This window comes from Peromyscus californicus, unplaced genomic scaffold (genome assembly GCF_007827085.1).
Source record: "Peromyscus californicus insignis strain IS unplaced genomic scaffold, ASM782708v3 Scaffold_12__1_contigs__length_115047231, whole genome shotgun sequence".
In the NCBI taxonomy this organism is placed as follows: Eukaryota; Metazoa; Chordata; class Mammalia; order Rodentia; family Cricetidae; genus Peromyscus; species Peromyscus californicus.
The window spans coordinates 89,853,765-89,861,801 of record NW_026294413.1 but is presented as its reverse complement, the minus strand read 5'-3'; positions in this window follow the sequence as shown (position 1 = coordinate 89,861,801).

The following is an 8,037-nucleotide window of genomic DNA, read 5'->3' as shown; positions in this document are numbered from 1 at the left end:
ACGCCAGAGATGTGGAGAGGACAGGCCATTGCCAAGCCAAGGACAGATGCCTCAGGAGAAACAGAGTTGCCCACACCTTGACCTTGGGGTTTTGGGCCCCGGGAGGTTTTAAACTTCTGCTGTGTAAGCAAACCACTTGATCCCTGGTATTTTGTGATGGAAGTCCTGGAAAACGGGCTGAGGAGGTGAGATTCTCAGTCACCAATGAGAAACATCCTAACGACCCTTCAGGGTCATAAGCCACAAATTGAGGCTTTCAAAAAGGGAGTCTTAACAGAAACTGAAAAACAAAGATTGACGTTTAAGTATAAATACTCGAAGACTCGCTCTGTGAATAGCATTCACTAGCCTGGAAAAATAACTCCAAATGAACCGAACACTCAATGGAATTACATTATGCAGAAGCCCGGCAGAGATTCAGTGTGTTTGCAAGTTAATAAGTTATAAACAGTTCTATATTCTTTTCTGGGCCTTTTTCCAGAAGGAATTATTTAATTTAGGATTCATTTTTGCATTCAAATAAATGTGTAATAAAGTCTCTTTCGAAACAGCAAATTCATAGGAAGATTTACTTGAGGTGTTTCTATTTTGTGTTTTTGTTGTATAATTTATTGAAGAGAAATTCTTGTAACATAAATTAGCCAGTTTAGGGTGGCAACTCAGTGGCATTAATTAAATTCACAGTACTGTGCAGCCAATACCTCAATTTAATTACGAAACATTTGTTATCGGTCCTAAGCAAAATCCTTAACCATGCAACAGTTCCTGCCTATTGCTGTCTTCCTTTGGCAACTGGGACCAACCAATCCATGTTCTGTCTCTACAGATTTACCTGAATCCTTCATGGAAGTGGGATCACAATGGCGATTGTTATTCCTTAACCTAGTATTTCCAGGATTCATTCATGTTACAGTCTGTGCTAGTTCTTTGGTCTCTTTTGGACTGAGCAATGTTCCACTGCATGTACCTGCCACACCTTCTTGGTACCTTTTTTTTTCCTTTTACTGAAAACAGATTTTTTTTTTCTCACAAACTATATCCTGATACGTTTTCCTCTCCCTCTACTCCTCCTAGTTCCTCCCCCTCTTCCCCTCCAGATCCACTCCCTTTCTCTCTCTCATTAGAAAACAAACAGGCTTCTAAGGGATAATAATAAAATAAAACCTAATAAGATGCAATAAAAACTAGCACATCAGAGTTGGACAAAACAAACCAACAGAAGGAAGAGAGCCCAAGAGAAGGCACAAGAATCAGAGCCCCATTTGTCGCACACCCAGGAGCCCCTCGGGAAGAATTAGATAGAGACATCCCATTTAGGGCTGAGTATCTCAAGGTCTCTCACTCTGCATAATGCCTGCCTGCCTGTAGGTCTCTGCATTTGCTCCCACCTACTGCAGGAGGAAGCTTCTCTGATGATGGCTGAGCAAGGCACTGATCTATGAGAATAACAGAATGTCATTTTATTGCTATGGTTTTTGTTGTAGTTGTTTTGTGGGGCTTTTTGTTTGTATTTGGCTTCACCCTAGGATCCTGGGCTATCTGGTCTGTGATGCTTGGTCACCCAAGCAGTGTTAGGTATGGGTTCCATCTTGTGGAATAGACCTGAAGTCAAATCAGATATTTGTTGGTTACTCCCATAAGTTTTGGGCCCCCCAATGTCCTAACATAGCTTGCAGGCAGGACACCATTGTGATCAAAGGGTTTGTGGCTGGTTTGATGTTTATGTTTCTTTTTTGGTAGCCTGCAGAGTACCTTCCTGTACCAAAGACACTGAAATGTAGGGATAAAGGCTTTATGTAGGCACCCGCTCAACTTCTCCACGTTCAATGAGTTGCATATATGTTATTTTTAGCAATGGGCCCTTGTCAATTTGTGGAGAGCTTTTTAATCATACAAATCTTTCACTTATATGGTTAGAGTTATCCCAAGATATTTTGAATTATATTTGAGTCTATTGTGAAAGGTGTTGTTTCCCTGATTTCTTTCTCAGTCCATTTGTTATCTGTATATTGGAGGGTTACTGATTTTTGTGACTTAATTTTGTATTCAGCCACTTTGCTGAAAGTGTGTATCAGCTGTAGGAGTTTCCTGGTAGAATTTTTAGGGTCACTTATGCATGCTATCATATCATATGCAAATAAAGATACTTTGGCTTCTTTCTTTCTAATCTGTATCCCCTTTATCTTCTTCAGTTGTCTTATTGCTCTAGCTAAGATTTCAGGTATTATATTGACTAGATAATGGCGAGAATGGACAACCTTGTCTTGTTCCTGATTTTAATGGAATTGTTTTGAGTTTCTCTCCATTTAAGTTGATGTTGGCTATTGGCTTGCTGTAAACTGCCTTTATTATGTTTAGATATATCAATTGTATCCCTGATCTCTCCAAGACTTTTATTATGAAGGGGTGTTGGATTTTGTCAAAGGCTTTTTCTGCATCTGAGATAATCTTGTGGTTTTGTTTTTCAGTTTGTTTATATGGTGGATGGTATTGAACTATCCCCGAGTCTCTGAGGTGAAGCCTGCTTGATCATGGTGAATGATCTTTTTGATATGTTCTTGGATTCAGTTTACAAGTATTTTATTGAAAAAAATTTTTTTTATAATTTTTTTATTTTATAATTTAATTTAATTTTACGTATCAGCCAGGGATTCCCTTGTCCTCCCCACTCCCTAGGCCCCCCCCCCCCCCCCCCCCCCCCCCGCCTTCCCCCCAGCCCACCCCCCATTCCCATGTCCTCCAGGGCAAAGACTCCCCTGGGGATTGAGTTCAACCTGGTAGATTCAGTCCAGGCAGGTCCAGGCCCCTCCTCCCAGGCTGAGCAAAGTGTCCCTGCATAAGCCCCAGGTTCCAAACAGCCAGCTCATGCACTGAGGACAGGACCCAGTCCCACTGCCTGGGTGCCTCCCAAACAGTTCAAGCTAATGAACTGTCTCACTTATCCAGAGGGCCTGATTTGTATCTATGTTCAAGAGGGAAATTGGTTTGCAATTCTCTTTCTTTGTTGGGTCTTTATGGGGTGAATCAGGGTGATTGTGACCTCAAAAAATGAATTTGGCAGTGTTCTTTCTGTTTCTACTTTGTGGAATGATTTGAGGAGTATTGGCATGAATTCTTCTTTGAAAGTTTGGTAGAATTCTGCACCAAAACCATATGACCCTGGGCTTTTTTTGGTTGGGAGATGTGCTAGCTAGTCTTATGTCAACTTGAAACAAACTAAAGTTTTCTGGAAGAAGGGAACCTCAATTGAGAAGATGCCTCCATAAGATCCAGCTGTAGGCATTTTCTTAATTAGTGATTAATGGGAGAGGGCCCAGCCCATGGTTGGTAGTGCTAGCCCTGGGCTGGTGGTTCTGAGTTCCATAAGAAAGTGCTGCAGGCCGCAGGAATATATCATAAGAACTGACTTGTTTCAGTAACTATTGGCCTATAAGAACTCAGCTGGTTATGGCAAAGTCCCTGGAGAAATCAGGGAATTCCTCCAGAGGAAGCCAAATCCCAAGGAGTTTTTGGTGTTACTTGGCTTGTTATGTATCAGCTGTATTTTGTTATGAAAATCGTGTGTGCCTTCATAGTTTTCCCAATTGACTTTTCCCTAAGAAGGGCTAACAGTGTGGACTGATCACTCTCTGGACATACACATTCCAGGTATTTGGAGAACAGCCTCAGGAAAGGCTTTCTCTGGAATCAGATTATCTCCCTTAGCCACTTTCAAGGACTACAAGAAACACCACCCAGGTGGGCGCCCAACTTCCGAGGACTAACAATGATAGCAGCCCACCTACAAGTCTCCTGACTTAAGGTAAATTCCACAAGGAGACACCACCTAGGAGAGGTGGACGTTAAGTAATAGCTTTACACAATTTAGCTCGGACCCTCCCTTTACATACCGGGACTTCCAGGGCACAGGAGGGAGAAGAGAAAAGAGAATGGAAAAACTAGATGGGTAAGAACTTGAGAGGAACAAACTGAGATGGGGAAGAACTAGATTGAAGGGCTACAAGAGAGGACTAGAGGAACGAGATGGAAGATGAGGAAGAGCCAGATGGGGAAGAACAAGATGAGGAAGAGCCAGATGAGAGAGAAGGAGACGGGAGAGGAGCTGATAGGGGAAAGAACTAGATAGATGAGAACCTAGAAGGGACAGAACTAGATGAAGGAATTAAGATAGAACCTAGAGGGGACAGCAGATAAATATAGAGAAATCAGGCAAGAAAGGCGCTAGACATGAGAGCAGAATAGAAGCTGTGTAGAGAGAGAACTATCACAGAATAATAAAGTGTATGAACTAAGGAGTTTCGTGTATTCCTTAGATTCATTTCTTTTCATCAAAGATTAATTATCAGCTGGCTGTAGATTCTTCCCGGACCCTGGGAGGGGACTATCGAGGGGCTGGACCCCCATAGTCCCCGATAAGAAAGCAGACTGAACAAGCCAGTAAGCAGCACCTCTCAATGGCCTCCAGGTACCTGCCCTGTTTGAGTTCCTGACCTGACTTTCTTCAATGATGGGCAATGGTATGAAAAAGTAAGCTCCCCAACATGCCTTTTGGTCATGGTGTTTTGTTGCTGCAATAGAATCCCTAAGGCTTTTAACAACTGCTTCTGTTTCACTGGGGATTATTCACTCTGTTAAAATTGCTTATCTGATCTTCATTTAACTTTGGTAAGTGGTATGTATAGAGAAAATTATCCATTTCTTTTAGATTTTCAAATTTTGCGGAGTGTAGGTTTTTAAAACTATGTCTTTATGATTCTCTGGATTTCCTTGGTGTCTATTGTTAGGTTCCCTTTCCATTTCTAATTTTATTAATTTGGATATTCTTTCTCTGCCGTTTAGTTAATTTGGATAAGGCTTTGTCAGTATTTTGATTTTCTCAAAGAACCAACTCTTTGTCATTGATTTTTTGTATTGTTTTTGTCATTTCTATGTCATTGATTCAGCCCTGAGTTTGATTATTTCTTGCTATCTGTTTCTTTGGGTGTGATTTCTTCTTTTTATTCTAGAGCTTTCAGGTGTGTTGTTAAGTTACTAGTATAAGATCTCTCCAATTTTTTAAATGTAGGCACTTAGTACTATGAATTTGCTTCTTAGAACCAGCTTTAATGTGGTTCTGTAGTCACTTTCATTCAGTTCTAGAAAGTCTTTCATTTCTTCTGGACACATTTCTCATTCAGTAGTGAGTTGATTAGTTTCCATGAGTTTGTAAGCTTTCTGATGTTGATATTTGGCTTTAATCCATGGTAGTCAGATAGGATACAGGGTGTCCTTTCAATTTTCTTGTATCCGTTGAGACTTGCTTTGTGTCAAAGTATGCGGGTGCCTCCTGTATGGCTGGATTTGTAGATAGATATTGCTTACATTTTTTTTTTTTTTAAATCGTGGAATGCCTTATTTTCTCCATCAGTGGTGACTGGATATAGTAGTCTGGGCTGCATCTGTGATCTCTTACAGTCTATAGCACATCTGTCCAGGACCTTCTGGATTTTAGAGTCTCCATTGAGAAGTCAGTTATAATTCTAAGAAGTCTGCTTTTATATGTTACTTGATCTTTTTCTCTTGCAGCTTTTAATTTTCTTTATTTGTTCTGTAATTTAGTGTTTTGATTATTATGTGGTGAGAGGATTTTCTTTTCTGCTCCAGTCTATTTGGTGTTCTATATGCTTCTTGTACCTTGATAGGCATCTTCTTCTTTAGGTTAGGGAATCTTCTCCTATGATTTTGTTGAAAATAATTTCTGTGTCTTTGACCTGTGTTTCTTCTCCTTCCTCTATTCCTATCATCCTTAGATTTAGTCTTTTCATAGTTTCCTAGATTTCTTGGATGTTTTGTGCTAGGAGATTTTTAGATTTAACATTTTCTTTGGCCATGTATCCATTTCTTCTATCTTTTCTTCAATGTCTGAGATTTTTTTCTCTTCCATCTCTTTGTTTTCTGTTGGTGAGGCTTGCTTTTATGGTTCCTGTTTGAGTTCCTAAAAATTTCATTTCCGGATTTCCCTCAGTTTGGGTTTTCTTTATTGATTCTATTTCCACTTTCACGTCTTGGATGCTTTTGTTAATTTCCTTCCAATGTTTGTTTGTGTTTTCACATATATCTTTAAGGGATTTCTTAATTTCTTCTTTAAGGATCTCTATCATATTCAGAAAGTCTGTTTTAAGGTATTTTTCTTGTGCTTCAGTTATGTTGGACTATGCAGGGCTTGCTGAGGTAGCGTTGTTGGGCTCAAGTGGACATGTATTGTCCTGGCTGCTATCGATCATTTTTACACTGGTGTCTAGGCATTTGGGATCAGGAAGATTGTAATTCTAGGTGTTGATATGTGGTTTTGTCTCTGTTTGGTGTGTGTTCTCTTCCTTGGTTTCTGTCGCCCTCTCTGATTCTTAGGAGAGTGTGGTGGCTGTATACTGCCTGGCAGGAAACTCTTCTGGGATCCTGATAGGTGTGGTCACCAAGGGGTCCAGGTCAAATGTGTTTCTGGATATTGGGAGTTGACACTTAGGAATGGGGATGGACTAGGGGGATATGGGGCCTCCACAGGAGGGGGAAAAGCAGGGTCAGAGAACAGGGAGAGGCCACAGCAAAAGTTCTGCTACAGAGCTGGAGATAAAACCAGGGGATTGGACTTGGAGGTATGGAGGGAGAGGTGAAGATCTACAGTCAGCCTACCTGCTTCCCTGGTCAGCGTGGCCTGTGAGATCCCAGGGAGGGCCAGTTGAAGTTGGGGGCTGGGATAAAGCAGTGAGTAGGGTAGAGAGGTTAGGAGGACAAGATTGGTGACTGACTGGAGATGGGAGCAGGGGGCAAGGAAGGGAGCCTGCAGCAGGCTTTCTGCTGCAGAACTGGAAATGGAATGGGGGCTTGGGGGAGTTGGACTTGGAGGAGGGGGGATAGCTGAAATCTAAAGTTAGCCTGTTTCTCTGTTACATTTGTTTTCTTTCCTTCCTTCCTTCCTTCCTTCCTTCCTTCCTTCCTTCCTTCCTTCCTTCCTTCTTTCTTTCTTTCTTTCTTTCTTTCTTTCTTTCTTTCTTTCTTTCTTTCAAGACAGGGTTTCTCTGTGTAGTTTTGGTGTCTGTACTGGATCTCGCGCTGTAGAACAGGCTGGCCTGGAACTCACAGAGATCCCCCTGGCTCTGCCTCCCAAGTGCTAGGATTAAAGACATGCGACATTTGTTTTCTTAATGGGATTATATGAACTTTGGGGGGTGGGAACCAAAACAAGTGCCTATCTCAACTTAGTGGACTGTTGTAGAATACTATTTTAAGGTGTGTTACTTTTGTTTATGTTGCATTTGTTTAACTCTGTGAAGCTGTGTTTCTGTGCCTGTCTAAAACACCTGATGGTGTAATAAAGAACTGAATGGCCGATAGTGAGGCAGGAGAAAGGATAAGTGGGGCTGGCAGACAGAGAGAACATACATAGAAATCAGGAAGGAGGGGAAAAAGAAGGAGCCAGAGAAGGAGGAGGACTCCAGGGGCCAGCCACCCACCTACACAGCAGCCATGGAGTAAGAGTAAGATTTATAGAAGTAAGAGAATGGGAAAAGCCCAGAGCCAAAAGATAGACAGGATAATTTAAGTTAAATAAAGCTGGCTAGAAATAGGCCAAGCTAAGGCCAGGCATTCGTGAGTAATAATAAACCTCCGTGTGTGTGTGTGTGTGTGTGTGTGTGTGTGTGTGTGTGTGTGTGTGTGTTTGGGAGCTGGGTGGTGGGCCCTAAAAAGAGTAAAACACACAAGAGTGGACCAGTGAGTTCATTGGGCTTAGATGAGGGGTTCCTTACTGGAGTACGGATGGCTTACTGCTTTCTAGACCATTTGGGCTTGTCTGAAGGAGTCCTCTTTCTGCCCTTAGTTAAGCCACATTTATATTTCTGGTGTGTTGGCTGTTAATTCTGAAGCACTATGGATTTTCAAAAGCACTTTGGTCACATTTTATCATAGAGTGTCCTTTCCAAGAATGCAAAAAGGAAGGACAAAACAAAGCAAAACCAACCAACCAAACAAACAAAAAACAGAAAATGAAGACCGATGTAG